General features: G+C 46.1%; 1 protein-coding gene across 3 annotated transcripts in view; it reads left to right on the forward strand.

Annotated features, from left to right (window-relative positions):
* Nucleotides 1–861: 861 nt before the first annotated feature.
* The window catches only part of LOC138570314 (zinc finger protein 615-like), a 102,739-nt gene continuing 86,804 nt past the window's right edge, over nt 862–16,796 (forward strand). For 2 of the 3 annotated variants that reach the window (XM_069649096.1, XM_069649097.1), the window contains exons 1-3: nt 862–1,023; nt 3,989–4,052; nt 12,039–12,177. The gene's annotated coding sequence lies outside the window, so the exon portion shown is untranslated. The remainder of the gene's footprint in view (nt 1,024–3,988; nt 4,053–12,038; nt 12,178–16,796) is intronic. The other variant, XM_069649098.1, reaches the window with a different exon arrangement.

A 16,796-nucleotide genomic window follows, 5' to 3' on the forward strand; every position in this document is an offset into this window, starting at 1 on the left:
CTCCCTCCCACGTGCTAGAACATGTTGTCATGTATGCAGGTGAAATATGCTGAGTCTGGCAGTTCTTCCCATTAAAGTGTACAGGTAACGAAGCATTTTTGACTCTTATAAAAGGTTTTTCCTGTACAGTTGATTTCATTGAAGTTAATTGTGTGTTGGGAGGGTGAAAATGTTGCTGTGGCGGGTGACATTTTAAATATTCGGGTGAGTTGAGAGGTATGAAAACACCAAAAACAAATATTAACTAAATAACTGATGGAAGTGGTGAGCGAAAGAGGCAAACACAGACACACCTGAAGAAGACAGAACCTGAATCCAGTGCAACCCGGAAATCATTGAAGATGACCCCACTTTCTCCAGCAGCTCCACTGCACCAGGCATTAACCCATAATAACATACTCTCTTGGAAACATTGAAAAGGGATCACAAGCTCAACAAGGACTAGAAGAAATGCAAATTCCAATACATTATATCCGTGAAACAGGAGAAAAAGTGGCTGAATATCTAGTATGTAGTCACAATTTAAAAAATGTATAGATTCTAATACATGCAGGTCACATTAGTGATAAACATGGACACAATTCTAATCAAAACCTATCCCTACGTATGTAAATAATATTGAGCAAGTACGAGAAAGCAGTGATTCTTTAGCCTTGCAAAGCTTGTTTTCTTTGAGGTGTATTAACGTCTTTTCTCTGAGCATGCGCTTCCTTTACGGATTCCAGGTGTAGAAGCTCCTAGCAGTATGCCTTTTCTGCGCATGCTCTGTGAAATCGGATCTTCACACTGCGCATGCTCCTAGCAGTATGCCCTTCCTGCGCATTCTCTGGAGATCAGTGTCTCTGCACTGCGCATGTCCATTTATCGGCTCAGCATCCCAGGTCCTTTGATGCAGACTCACAGCACCTCAGCCCTCCTCAGTCCCTCTGGGAGGCTCTGAGCAGTGGGTGGGTGTGTCCCTGGGACCCCTCCCTGGCCTCATAGATTGAGAAGGAGGTGCCTCTCAAGCGGTAATTACTGCAGGTGAGGGACACTTCTATGACGTCACACCCAAGCCTTCTAGAAACATCTGGGAAACATAACATAGCACCAGGGCAAGGTGTATTATCAGCAGTGCCCTGCCCCCCCCCCCCCCTTGCATGAGACCCCAAGTCTCTGTGGATCTCTCCTCCCCTAAAAAGGAACGAGTCTTTCAGGGGAAATGTGGCCTTGTCTCTGCTTTTCCTCCACAAACCTTCCATTAACCCTTTGTTGTAATGTGTATCTCAGCTGAGGTGGTGACATCACTGTTGTATGGAATGTGATGTCAGAGTGTGTGGAGTGTAGGGGATGTTATGCTCTGAAAGCTGGTTGTAAGATTTACAGTTGAGAGCTATGCTGAATTGAGGGGACATGCCGATGTTGTTCCTGGCAAGTAACATACAATAAACCTACATATGTCTTACCTGCTGGTCCGGGTGTTACTTCAGGTACCAACATATTACACCCTTTCTCCTGTGTATCTGATGGAGGCTGGGGTACAGGCTCCGCAGCAGATGTGCGGGGGCCCATGTCAACATGATGGCTGGGTCCCCATTTGCTTTGAGTGGAAGACAGTCTGAGGCACCCAGCGACAAAGAAATAACATGACACGAGCATCAGGAAGCTGACACACCAAATGCCCACTGATTATCACCTCTTTGCCTTTTAACACCGGTTCCTACTCATCAGTCTCTTGCTGATAAACAAGGGTATATAGCTTTTCAATGGGCATTTAGTGGTTTAGTGCCCTGCTGGCTGGCCGTCTAATGATAATTGGTGGATATTAACCCCGTTTGTATTTCTTTGTTATATGTGTGCTTTTCAGAGCTTACATTACAAGCTTCGTTTTCTGGTGCCCTTCGGGTCGCCTCTTCCATGGGACGGCCTGAAGGCCTGCAGCAAATACATTTTCTAATGTGAGCGCTTAAAAGTACACATTTCAACCCAGAGAAACAAAATATTATCGAAAATAATCTATTGCAGCATTATACAACTAATGACTGGCAACATAAGGGTAGATGCTGGGCCCCCCTGAAAGATTTGAAAGGCCCTGGTGATATGATATGATATATCATTTATAACACGCCTGTTCACAAGAGTTTCTAGGCGCGACAAGACAAGGGAGGGAAAACAGAGGGAGGACAAAACAAACAATCTTCGTAGGCCTTGTGTCATTCAGATCATGCAAGTCAGAGAAAAAGAAGTCAAGGGGAAAGGGAGAGGGGAGGGGAAAACAGGGCAGCAATGCTCTGAGTAAGTGCTGCCATTATAAGGCAGGCAATGAGACAAAATAAAACAGTCCTCTGAAGACATTCCTTGGTGCACCTCTTGCAAGGATAACAACGTTTATTCAGTATACTGACAGAAAAAACATGCAGGAAGGTGTCTGAAAACCCACTGCCACTGTGCACACTGGTTAGTTCAAAGCAAACAAGACATTGTAAAGTACATTTTTGCCACTTGTGACGCAACCAATATACAGTATTCATTGGTTACCCCCTATGTACATACTATCAATTCCCTATATTGCCTTGCCCGATTGGGCAGAGTTAATCTATGCCAGCCCCTCCTCCACGTGGTTTTCCGCGGTGGTCAGTCATAATGTAGAATGCAATAATGTAGAAAGTCAAAATGTCGAATTTTTTTTAGAAAACAATAATGTCGAAAAACAATAATGTCGAATTTTTTCTACATTTTTTAGAATTTTTCCGAAAAAAAAAAAATATATATATATAATTACAATGTGTTGAGTATGAGGGGTGAGAGGGTGGTGGGGGGTGGCCGGGGGTTGTTGGGTTAGGTGGGTTGGGCCCCCTCCCCCTAGTAAAAGATACTCTTCTTGTTTATTTATTTATTGATAGTGCTAATTGACATTTTTTTTCGATATTTTTTTTTTCTAAAAAATGACTCTTTTCATTATATGTATAGGTTTTCGACAATATTGTTTTCTACATTTTTGTAAGTCGACATTTTTTTTCTACATTATGACTATAAACCGTTTTCCGCACCACAAGTCCAATCACGTGATGTGCACCTGGTAGTTGGACATGAGCTCAGTAGATATTCTCGAGGTCAAATTGGCCCTTTGAAATAACAAAACGCTTCTCCTAATCACTGACACGCAGGCACCCCACCATGCCTCCCTGGCGCAGAGCTAGATTTGTTGGCCTCACCCCTTGTACTTCGCTGTACAAATCACAGGACCTTAGCTCCGCGCTTCCCCCTGGGCAGCTGGCCCTCCCTGGGTCTTCACCTGGGATATTTCAAGACCTTACTTAATCAGCCAAATTGCTAAGTAGTTAGGTGTTCTGTTAGCGGGCATCTAGCAGTTCAAATAGAAAGACCATTCTCCTGGGGAGCGCTAGTACCCTAAATCTGGATTGGGTGTCATGTACTGCAGATGAGGGACAGGTGGCCTTGCCTCTGCTTTTCCTTCACAGCCTTCCCTGAAGCCTTTCTCCTGTGCATGTGATGGGGCGGGTTATGGAGGTGGGGGTGAGATCAGCAGTCCATTCTGTAGACATTTCCATTATATATTGCCTCTGGGTGTCAGGTACTGCAGGTGAGGGACAGGTGGCCTTGCCTCTGCTTTTCCTTCACAGCCTTCCCTTAAGCCTTTCTCCTGTGCATGTGATGGGGGTGGGTTATGGAGGTGGGCGGGGGAGATCAGCAGTCCATTCTGTAGACATTTCCATTATATATTGCCTCTGGGTGTCATGTACTGCAGGTGAGGGACAGGTGGTCCTGCCTCTTCTTTTCCTTCACAGCCTTCCCTTAAGCCTTTCTCCTGTGCTTCTGATGGGTGCGGGGTATGGAGGTGGGAGTGGGTTATGGGGGGGGGGGGAGCTGGGGGTGTTTGGACATTTCCATTATATATTGTCTCTGGTTGTCATGTTAATGCTGGAGTCTGTAATTTAGATCATTCATATTGTACATGTATTAATCATGTGATGTTTGCTTTCTCCAGACCTGAGCACTTTATTGGCGTGTCCTCGTGTTCAGCAAAAGGCCCGGAGCACAGACTGCAAAAGGTAAATACCTGCTCTGATGTGTGTCTGCCTCTCTGTGCTTCTGTCTCCTGACCTGCGCACTCTCGCCCTCCCTGTCCCCTCTTCCCCTTCTCTCCCCTCCCTTTTCTGTTTCTCTCCCCTCTCTCTCCTCTCCCTCTTCCCTTTCTCTCCTCCTTTTCCTCCCCTCGTGCACAGGGGTGCACTAGGAACCAAAAGTGGCCCTGAAAAAAGTTCTGAAAATGGCCCCATGTTGCGCAGCACACAGAAGGTAACGAGCAATCACAGCACATCAACAGAGAGCTTGCATGAGGGCGAAAGTGCTTATTATAACATATTCATCCATGAACGGTAATTAAAAAGTCACGTTTTAAGCAGTTTCAACTTATTTTAGGAGCCCCGTGCAGATACATTTGTCTTTCCAGTTTTTCAAAAGAAATGTATAAATCCAAGAGTCTCTGTCCACCCCGTGCGCACCTGTCATAACACATTGTTTAATAAGCTGCCGTGACAGCAAGCAAAACCAGCACCCTGGAAGGCCCCTGGCCCCACCCCACCACCATCCACGCTAGACACAGAATAATAGACAGTTGGCTTTTCAAGTCTAACGTTAGCATTCCACAATTAGAGTGTTTGTATCCGACAATTGGCACAGGACCTGGTCTCGTAATAGCAGGTACGAGGCAGGTGTACAGGCTTTAGTATAGATGTATGGCACAGAGCAGGTACCTCTACCCCAGCATAGGCACAGGACCCAGACCAATAATGGCAGGGACGAGGCAGGTGTACAGGCTTTAGTATAGATGTAGGACACAGAACAGGTACCTCTACCCCAGCATAGGCACAGGACCCAGACCAATAATGGCAGGGACGAGGCAGGTGTACAGGCTTTAGTATAGATGTAGGACACAGAACAGGTACCTCTACCCCAGCATAGGCACAGGACCCAGACCAATAATGGCAGGGACGAGGCAGGTGTACAGGCTTTAGTATAGATGTAGGACACAGAACGGGTACCTCTACCCCAGCATAGGCACAGGGCCCAGTCTAATGATAGCAGGTACGAGGCAGGTGTACAGGCTTTAGTATAGATGTATGGCACAGAGCAGGTACATCTACCCCAGCATAGGCACAGGACCCAGACCAATAATGGCAGGTATGAGGCATGTGTACAAGCTTTGGTATAGATGTATGGCACAGAGCAGGTACATCTACCCCAGCATAGGCACATAACTCAGATTAGCATCCTCATGGAATGTCTATGTGCCCAAGCATGGATACAGAGTGACAGCAACATGGGTGATACACATATAGCATAAGTAGCAGGTATAGCAGCAACATTAAATATACACGGGCTATAGCATATGCATAGCATAAGTAGAGGATATGGTAGAAAAATGTTAGATACACATGCCATAGCATAAGTAGAGGATATGGTAGAAAAATGTTAGATACACATGCCATAGTATAAGTAGAGGATATGGAAGCTTAATAGAAGATACACATACCATTGTATAAATAGCGGATATGGCCGCCACATGGAAGATACTCATACCATAGTATAAGATATGGATTGGCAATTACCAGAAATGTGCACTTTCCTGAAAATAGAGTGCGATTAGAAGAGGGTCAGGGTTTTCAAGTGGTGTTGCCATGAGTGAGCCAACGCTTTGTGTGTGCAATGTATGATCACTATAATATATGTAAGGACACTATAGCCAGATGAACCATGAGTGATGCTTTTTGAAGAACATACCTAGAGAACTAAATAATTCTTGGTCATTCCAGTTGCCCCCTACCCAGGCTGGACTCGCCAGGAAGATTCCTCAACAACCCCACATTCATCCGAGTCCACACGTCGCCATATCACGACGGCCGACACTAGACCTGCAGACTTTAACACTAGGCTATCAGAATTAGATTTTGAATAACGCTCTGCAATATTAGATCTCTTGGGATCGAAGAATTCCACCTTTAGAATATCCTGTTTAGGCTCAGTTAAGATGTGAGGCACCAGCGTTGTCAAATTATCCATGGGTAGGGATTTACAGCTTTGGTTAATTAGTGTAGAGATCCCACTCGACCTGGTCATCTGGTGAGCACTTAACGATTGAAATACCAGTGCATCAGAGTCAAGTAATTGATGAATGTCCTCCAGGATGACAGTCTTCCTTAGAATTATTTTTAGTTGTTTTGCCTTTATTTGGTTTGTAGCGTTTCCTAGCCATTAATGTGCACAGCCCCTAGTGTGTAACGCTGGCAGATTTCTTCTCATGGCAATGAGAAGCACAGGCCCCCCTTATTCTTTTTATTTCTCATTATCTTCGTTTTGAAGCCAAGAGGGCAACATCCAATGACCTAATAAATTCAACATCTGAAAAGGGCCGAGATGGAGAAGGGATGTACATGATGCATTGACTGTCAAAATCCTTGTCTTGTCTGGACCCTTCGGATTAGTATTACTCCTAAATCGTTTTTTACACCTCATGGAGTGCTTTATTCTTTTGATTTCCACTCATAATGGTACTGGAGTATGTGAGGCTGGCATGGTAGCACAAGTAAGTACACAGACACAAAGATACAAGTTTTAACACCTTTATTAAGTTTGACTGGGGTTGGAGGCTTTCTATCCTCTCCCAGCTTTGTTTTTTACAGTTATTCACAAAGTTCCTTTTCAATCACTTGCTCAGGCTGCGCTTGCCTGACTTCAAACACTTAAACATGGGTGAAACACTTTCCAGCTAAACATCTCCGCTTCACAGAGCTTGGGGAGAACTCCCTTCCCCAACCCTTGCACTTCTCATTCACAATGTTCAACTGTCGGAGACCTTTGCAGCTGCATAGTATTCTCACCCCTGTGCGTGACCACTCTGATGTTCGGGTCTTCTTTTTAAAGTCTGTGCCTCTAGCACTTGATTTCATAGAACGGCCACTTTGCCACTCTTTTCCTTGTTTCACAAAAATATAGTTAGCTTTCACCTTAGCCTTTCAGGATCTCTGCATGCTCTTTCCTTCGTGCCCTTAGTTTCAATGTCTTTCAACACATTTCACTTTCATTATTCACTGTTCTGTTATCTTTCAAGAAACATTTCAACAGCGTGCCTTCACACAAAGCACTGCTCTGTTAATTTGTTTCTTGTTGGCTCCCTCGCCGACTAGACACAATCAAGCATTCAGTTAAATGTCTTTATCCTCCAAAGCATAGCCTCACGTGCAACATTGTAGCTTCACACAATTGTGCGTTTCACAAACCGGGCTCTCCCTTTCTTTGAACTCACCGGCTGTGATAGCTCCAGCGTGTTCTTCAGTTTTCAGCTTGTCAGGGTCTTGACCACCTGACCCTCAGACGTTCCCGGGCGAACGCACATCCTTGCGGGGGAAATGCGCAATCTTCTGGCATAAGGAGGGAAGAGTTGAGACTGCCCCTCTTCTCCCTTCTCTTAACTTTACCGCCTCCTTGGAGACACGGCTCCCTCGCCACGCTTTCTCCGGGCTGCCGGCGCTTTATAAATTCCCATAACATAACATAACATCTCAGTGTCCCGTTCTCCCTGGCCTGGTCCTTGACGGCTCTCACTCAGTTGTTCCTCTGCTTCACCATCCGACTTGCTTTCCTTGCTGTCCCCGGTCTCACCGCATTTGTCTTTCTGTGCTTCACATTTTATATTCAAAGTAGCCATCAAGTTTCATGTTTGTGTGATTGGGACTGAGTGCCTGACCCTGCCTGGCCCTAGTAGTGGGACAGGGACATTGCCTATTACTGGTGGTAATCTTCACAGTCTGAGTCCTACTCTTCCTCGTCTCAGTAGTTGGGCTGATAAACCAATTAGGGGAATTATGGAAGTCGGTAGAGGGAATGTGGGGTGAAAGTTTGTCAGGGGCAGCGGGATACCATGTCTTGCCCTCACGTGCTCCATCCCCACACCCCGTGGACCTCTACCCAGGTGATCCTCGCGTGTCCACCCCCAGAGTCGGGATCCAATAGCGATGGCCCTTCTCTGGCCACCGAATAAGGGATCCCCAATGACACGGTAGTGAAAAGCCTTCAAGTTTTTTTACTAGTCCACGATAATTACAGGAACAGTAGTATCTGTACCAATATCTACGGATTCAGGTATGTCACGTGCATCACTGGTCAACTGGCCGTTCACAGAAGTATTAGACCTGGATCCACAGATTTCTACTATTCACCATAGGAGTCGGCAAAGGTGAGAGGTCATTATGATATGATATGACATTCATAACGCGTGTTTCTACGCGCGAATGCAATGTTCACATGCAATGTTGTTAATAGGTCTGGGAAACCTAACCCACTCCAGGATGTGGCTAAGGATGGGTGAATGAGCAGTGGATGTTTCCATTTTTCCATCACAAGTTTAATAAACGTTCTAATACTTGGAATTGCAGATAGGATGCTTCGGGGTTCAGTGAATCACTAGAGCAATTGGCCAGAATTGGCCAGTTGAGTTGCAGAATCTATGGTCACAATAGCCATCTGACCATTACTTTTGTCGTCATCCAAGGTTTAATTAAGTAGTGGTAGTTGAGGAGTACATAACTACCTCCTATTAAGGGCTTCTTCTGGATCATGAGTTAATTCTCTAGGAGCTTTGCTGTGAATGAGGGGCTGGTCAGAGCCTTCAATCGGAGTGATCTGATTGGTTGATGAGTTAGTAGAAGCCACCTGTGTTGTATCTGTGAGTTCATCAGAGTCAGAAAGGGGCATGCTAGTTGCTTTGGTTATTCGTTCTAGCATTTTCATGCCAAACTGGTCAGGGCGGAAAATAATTGAGTGTCGAGCACTAGCAGATGGTGAGTTTCACTAGAGTTCCGCAGAGGAAGAACTCCCTGTGATGTTAGTTTTAAAACAGTGCTGGAAATGGTAGGAACTTTAATAATTTTGAGCGGGCAAGATCTGAGGTGCCGAAGATTATATGAATGTAAATATCTTTAGTTCTTACCGGGTCACTGTGCAATCCTGCCTATTATCCAGTGTAGCCATGGCTGCGATGGGTTCCAGTGGGTAGTTCTCAGTAGAAAATGCATGTTGCTGAGTCCGGCACGCACCGGCTAGATGGCTGGATGATGGCGTGACAGCCATGCGCAGCTCTGTTCTGCTATAAAGCCTGCTTCAGTGCTGACAGCTGCTGAAGTAGCGGGTCAAAGGCCTCTTCCCCCCTGCAGTGTCTGCCTCAAAGGATCAGGTGTCCGAAGTCCAGCTGAGAATCTTATTTCCAACAGTCGACTTAACCGGTAAGTGCAAGGAATAGAATGCAAGCAGTTGGATATAAATTGTCATCAACGTCCAGCTTCCTGGTACACATAATTTGAAGAACAATTGACTAGAAACATGCATCCTTTTTCTGCATGTCAACTTTACATCCATGGTGTCATGGGCTTAGCTTCAAGGGAGGCTTTACTGTATAACTCACTCTAATGGTGTTGGAAGTGGATACGCATTTTGTACACGATTGAAACTGTGTGTGTGGGGGGAGGGGTCCCTTAAGTTGGAAATCTCCCACCAGTCCCATTGCCGAAGCCTTTAAACATATGAAGGTTATGCAGCTACCTTAAGACATGCAGCACTGCAGTCACTGCTGGTCCTCATGGTGATGACATCCAGGTCTGGATGCAACATGTGTCAGCCTAGATGTGATGTGAGCAATAGGCCATTCTGGAAATAATGGAATCACAATTATGAGAGCATGAGTGTACAATAAGCAGACAAAAACTGCGACAGTCAGCCTCTAAATGTTAGACTCTATTTTGGGCAAAAAAAGAAGATGAATGTTGCTTCATAAAGTAATGCTGCCCTAACCTCGAGCCTAAGATCGCTCTCAGGGCACCACCGGCCGCACTAGGCAGCGAGTGAGTCTCAGTATGTGAACATGGCAGCATTGCTAAAGCCGCGAGCATAAGGTCACTCTCAGGGCACCACCGGCCGCACTAGGCAGCGAGTGAGTCTCAGTAAGTGAACATGGCATCATTGCTAAAGTCGTGAGCATAAGATCGCTCTCAGGGCACCACCGGCCGTACTAGGCAGCGAGTGAGTCTCAGTAAGTGAACATGGCATCATTGCTAAAGCCGCAAGCATAAGGTCACTTTCAGGGCACCACCGGCCGCACTAGGCAGCGAGTGAGTCTCAGTAAATGAACATGGCATCATTGCTAAAGCCGCGAACATAAGGTCACTCTCAGGGCACTACCGGCCGCACTAGGCAGCGAGTGAGTCTCAGTAAGTGAACATGGCAGCATTGCTAAAGCCGCGAGCATAAGATCGCTCTTAGGGCACCACCGGCCGCACTAGGCAGCGAGTGAGTCTCAGTAAGTGAACATGGCAGCATTGCTAAAGCCGCGAGCATAAGATCACTCTCAGGGCACCACTGGCCGCACTCCTCTCAGGGCACCACCGGCCGCACTAGGCAGCGAGTGAGTCTCAGTATGTGAACATGGCAGCATTGCTAAACCCTCGAGCCTAAGATCGCTCTCAGGGCACAACCGGCCGCAATAGGCAGCGAGTGAGTCTCAGTATGTGAACATGGGAGCATTGCTAAAGCCGCGAGCATAAGATCACTCTCAGGGCACCACCGGCCGCACTAGGCAGCGAGTGAGTCTCAGTAAGTGAACATGGCAGCATTGCTAAACCCTCGAGCCTAAGATCGCTCTCAGGGCACCACCGGCCGCACTAGGCAGCGAGTGAGTCTCAGTATGTGAACATGGCAGCATTGCTAAACCCTCGAGCCTAAGATCGCTCTCAGGGCACTACCGGCCGCAATAGGCAGCGAGTGAGTCTCAGTATGTGAACATGGGAGCATTGCTAAACCCTCGAGCCTAAGATCGCTCTCAGGGCACTACCGGCCGCAATAGGCAGCGAGTGAGTCTCAGTATGTGAACATGGGAGCATTGCTAAAGCCGCGAGCATAAGATCACTCTCAGGGCACCACCGGCCGCACTAGGCAGCAAGTGAGTCTCAGTAGGGAGCATGGCAACACTTGCATGCCTTGAACATAAAATCACTCTCAGGGCAGCACCGGCCACACTGGACTGCAAGTGAGTCTCAGTAGGTGAGCATGGCAGTACTTTCAAAGCCTCAAGCATAAGATCACTCTCGGGGCACCACCGGCCGCACTGGATTGCAGGTGAGACTCAGTAGGGGAGCATAGCAACACTGGCATGTCTCGAGCATAAGATCACTCTCGGGTCACCAATGGCCGCACTAGGCAGCGAGTGAGTCTCAGTAGGGAGCATGGCAACACTGGCATGCCTCGAGCATACAATCACTCTCAGGGCACCACCAGCCACACTGGACTAGCGAGTGAGTCTCAGTAGGGGAGCATGGCAGTACTTCCAAACCCTCGAGCATAAGATCACTCTCAGGGCACCACCGGCCAGATTGGACTAGAGAGTGAGTCTCAGTAGGTGAGCATGGCAACACTTGGCATGCCCCGAGCGAGTGAGTCTTCCATTGGTCTCTTCTCGCAGAGCTGAAAGGTGCCTGCAGAGAAGGCATCAGAAATGACATCACGACTTGAAGACTGTTAGTCAGGCACTGGATGAAAAGGAGCTGTTAAGAGTCTGCGTGGGCAGAAGGACTTCTGCATTTAGGGTTAAATACTAAATTGACTCCTCCCAGAGCAAGGACCATCTAAGCTCACCAAGAATGAACAGATATTACATTTACGGTTTTCCAGTTGGAAGTAGTTGGTTTAATTCTGGTTGAAATCAGTACTTGAGAAAACTGTCTTTCATTTGTATAGTGCATATCAATTAAAAAGTTTGATTTAACAATAATCCGAGGTAATGTGTTTTTTAAGCCTACAGGAAATAATGTTCTTAATTATCCTCCATACTTATAACTAAAGCACACACCAGTAATAGATTGTGCGCAATAACAAACCAATTTGGGCTTCATGGAGAACGTTTTGCTTTTAATAATGTATATGTTTAATAATTTATAATGGGCATATACATTTAATTTGAGACTAACCTTAATTTCATGATGTCACCCCAGTGCCTACCTCGACCCACAAAGGATGAGGGGTCCGAAGTCCAGCTGAGAATCAGATTTCCAACAGTCGACTTAACCGATAAGTGCAAGGAATAGAATGCAAGCAGTTGGATATAAATTGTCATCAACGTCCAGCTTCCTGGTACGCATAATGTGAAGAACAATTGACTAGAAACATGCATCCTTTTTCTGCATGTCAGCTTTACATCCATGGTGTCATGGGCTTAGCTTCAAAGGAGGCTTTACTGTATAACTCACTCTAATGGTCTTGGCTGTGGACACGCATTTTGTACACGATTGAAACTGTGTGTGTGGGGGGAGTGGTCCCTTAAGTTGGAAATCTCCCATCAGTCCCATTGCCGAAGCCTTTAAACATATAAAGGTTATGCAGCTACCTGAAGACATGCAGCACTGCAGTCACTGCTGGTCCTCATGGTGATGACACCCAGGTCTGGATGCAACATGTGTCAGCCTAGATGTGATGTGAGCAATAGGCCTCTCTAACACCTTCCAGTTTCTCGAGTAACGTTAGTGGCAGCCACTTATTGTATACTATGATACGTTCTACATATATATAATCTCTTGAACGCTTTATACATTTTAGTTGCTTAGACTTGATTATATGCCGGCCAAAATAGGGATCTCATGTCAGCCTGCACAGACCCCCACGCCTTCCAACACCACCCAGGAGATGAATGTCAGAAAGGCAAGTGGGCACCCACCATCTGGCCTGCAGAGGAGCATGCCTCTTTCCTCGTGCATAACACATGTAGGCAAGGAGGGCCGGGGTAGGCAACTGCACAGTAGATCACCAGTGAGGCTGAGGAGATAACTAAGGAGCAATCAAGATCTAGGCTTCCCAGAGTCCTCCCACCAAGCAGCTGTTCAGGCTTCCTGGAGGTTCAGGCTGACGATGACAGCCAGGCACTAGAATACAGAGAGATGGGCATTGCTGAAGGCAACAGGAAGGAGATTCTGAGATTTTCCAAACTGACCAAGACTAATTCTAGTCTCTCAACTTGTTCATCTGGAAAAGGTTGGGACAGATCATCTTGTCTACCTATGGGCTGAAATCGTATAGTGAGAACCCGAGAGCGCATTTGCCATGCAGGCCAAAGGATGGGGAACAGGTTTTGCCCTTCACTTCACAAGCCATTTTCCCCGCTTGGAAGAATGTGGAGGTGGAATATTTATCATTTCTTTTCTCACGAATACCGAATTCCTAGTAGCAACAACGTTATAGTCTCTCTACAATTTAGGGTAGAGATCCTTACCAACCTGGTTATCTTTCTCATGCCCCTGGATGAAACTGGCTGGAAGAAGAGATTAATAGTACTTTCTCTCAAATCCAATGGAGAAGAAATACAAATCGTTCTCTTAAATGTGTTGTATATTGCGATACAGGTTAAAAGTGGCCAGGTGGTAGGATTTATGGTATATGAAACCCATGGGAACCTCCCTCCCTACCAAATTCTATAAAGGGAGATAGAAAGATCCCAGAGAACCAGCCCAGTTGGAGGCAGAACCAAAAAAAGCTTGTGTGCGGCTCGAAACTAGAGGGAGTTATATTCTGACTCTGGTTATGATCAGACCAAGTCAAGACTCTCTTGGGGAAAGGTCAAGACCTCCCAGTACCTTAATATCATGGGAGATCCCTCTCACATTAATAATGGAAGATTGTGACACTCCTAAGACTACAGTCTTTCCGTCAACATCCAAGGGTGAGGGCCTGATGAAACCCAAGAGAATGGGGAAGCCCATTAGTGCTGAGCTCGGTTCTAACGTTGGGTATGATTTGGCCCAGGGCTAGCCCTGTGGAAAAACACCAACCTTCCCAATACCCTTAACAGTTCCTTCTCTCAGGAAATAGAAAACCTTGAAATTCAGGACCCTGAAGCCTCACTGTCCTCCCACAGAGATGAACACATTATGGGGATTGGAGGAGATGAAAATACCACTATCTACCCTGTGAAGGTTAGAACACCCAAATTGCCAGTAGGGGAATCCCAGCCAATCCTCCAAACCAATAAAACCCTAGTCAGGACACCCATTGGGGAAGATAACAGCCTTCCCGTTTCCCCACCTTCTCGTGAAATGTCCTGCCCTTTAAAGTGAGAAGACTGTGAGATTTCTGAGAACACAGTCATATCTCCCTCCTGGGACATTAATCCCATTACATCCAGAGGAGAGAAAAGAGGGAATTATTCCTTGAACTTCTCACTAGTCTACAAGGTGAACTGAAACACAAAAAGACCAGGGAGATCCGGATAATACATTCCACACAATCCTGTATCCTCTGTTCCTAGACTGAGGAGATAATAACTCCCTGGGAGAATATTATTAGAAGGAGGAAAAAGGAAAGGACCACAGTTTCCTATGTCCACCTTCAGAATTCCAGCCACCCTTAATAAGATAACAATCTGGGCACAATTAGATGGTGGAAGTAAAGGATGTTCCTTAATACCCAAACATCTTCCCTGGGGGTGGAAGAAACTAGGAGAAGAAAGAGTTGGCTGTTTACATGGCCACTGGGTAAAATGCCCACAGACACAATTCCCTATTACCATTCTAGGAAAAGAACTCTGTTTTACAGTGACTGTAATCCCAAATGTACCGACCCAATTGGTAACAGGCGGCATAGTACCACACTTTAATCAGTGGGTGTCCCAAATTGTGGGGATAGAGAGACCGGAGGAGAGGTTCTGTGCAGACCTCAGATCACCTTCACCCAAATTAGGGCCAACACTTAAGAAGCAAGTGCACGTTTAGCCATAAAGCAAGTTTATTGTACAAACGGTCGGGAAGAGCTAGATTAGGCTGTAAGTCAAACAAACCTGATGCTCCGGGAACCACACGAGTTGACACATTTTATTCATTTTGTAACAGTTAAAATACTCCCACATATTTTATTATAGATCATTCCCCCCCACACATGATTGGTCAAAACTATACAAAAGAAATCCAATCTCCTTTTAATTCCCACACTTTCATTGGACATATTTATTTAACTTCCATCATCAGCTTGTATTCGTAGCACATCCCTTCCTGGGATCTTTCGTGGTAGGTCATGATGTCGTTGCATAGATGAACATTTACACACAAACCTAATTCGTTACAAGTTGCAGCTGGCCTGGGGCCTCTAACCCTGGATGTGATGCACATGGTTTGCAAGGACGCTTTAACGATATGCGGATGGGGAGAGATAATAAGTTCCCATTGAACTGGTGATAAATATCTTACCCACCAAGACTTATTGGCGTCCTTGTTTCACTCTAATCTACACGACTGCCAATTGACACATGGCCTCTGGAGAACCTGACCGAAACCCATAAAGCATTTGTCAACTCTGCCCTTAAGCATCCCTTGCACCAAGTTTATTGCTGGGTCACAAACAGATGGCCAGACTATCCATGACAAAGAATAACAGGCTCCCATGTACTTAAAAAGATTGCATCTCCTGTCCACTATAGTGCTAAGCCATAAAAACCCTGAGTCTGCCTGTGGCTGACCCTCTGCTATTGTTGCAGCTGCTCGTTGCCCTTCCTCAGCCTTCAGCTTCGCTAAACCAGTTTTCCCAGTCACATAGAGTTCATCTTGCCAACTCAGTCTCCTAGGCCTGCATAATTCTTAGCTTACGAGAGGAACTTGTGGCATATACATTGTATATTCACCATGTACCCCATCTGTCCCAAAAGACATATCTCTGAAGATCCCCATGTATGAATGTCTGTGCATGTATGTTCAAGACTACTGCGTCCTCTGACTGTATTTTCCTCATTGAAAATCTCCTTTCTTGCATGCGCATTCTGAAGCTCTCTGTTGCACAACTTCTAGGAGCTATGTGGCAAACCACATTGTTTATATTTCCTCTGCAGTTTTGACAGTTTGCTTGCTGTATGCGTGCAAATCTAAAATGTATGAACATAAATACCAAGTAACACTAAAAGTAACTCCTATCCCATTCCTATTAACTACACTAGATACAGATTAAATTGCAACATCGCGTCAGCATCGCCATTACCCCAGTCACCAATATGGCGTGCACAACGTGAACCCTCTATCTCATTGGGACCTCTATCGACCACCCCAACAGTTCACAACACCGACCAAACTATCCTCTCGGAAGACACTGAAGATCCTGTCAGTAGCTTTAGAAGATAAAGCTACAGTCAATAGGGGAAGGGTATGTGACAAACCTTTGGAAGATGTCCCTTCTCCCATAGGCAGAGCCCCTTCCCATGGGGCCAGGGAGGTGAGGCTGCTACCCGATAGTACCCCTGGGGATGGTACTCAGCAGGTGGATCTAATGGGAGAGAAGCCCACTATGGGATGAGTCACGACCTGGGGAGAACATGGTATCCCTGTAACCCACCTATCCCTAACATACCTTCCCACCCCACTCCCAGCAACACTTGCCCTAGTGTTCCTATATGTACCTGCCAGTCTGTCAGTATAAGAAGTACGGGGATGAGGAAGAGCGTGTTCGCTGGCTGATGTTGTGTTCATACTTGCAGGGCGTCGCCCCTCCCTCTTTCAGCGGTTCAGCAAGTCCTGTGCGCAAACGTCATTGTTATGTGTTACAGAGAATTCTCAGAAATGTGCTAATACCCTCCACCTTAGAGACCCACAGAAACTTTGCTGGATTTTGAGGACTTGATTTTTTTAACCTGGAGAGTGTATCCCTTTTTCCCCACTCTCTCATGTGTTTTAATGTGATTTTGTACATTGTGTTTCATTTGGGTGTGGAGTCTGACAAACTCC

This window comes from Ambystoma mexicanum, chromosome 2q (assembly GCF_040938575.1).
Source record: "Ambystoma mexicanum isolate Mex_15411 chromosome 2q, UKY_AmexF1_1, whole genome shotgun sequence".
NCBI classification, from domain to species: domain Eukaryota; kingdom Metazoa; phylum Chordata; class Amphibia; order Caudata; family Ambystomatidae; genus Ambystoma; species Ambystoma mexicanum.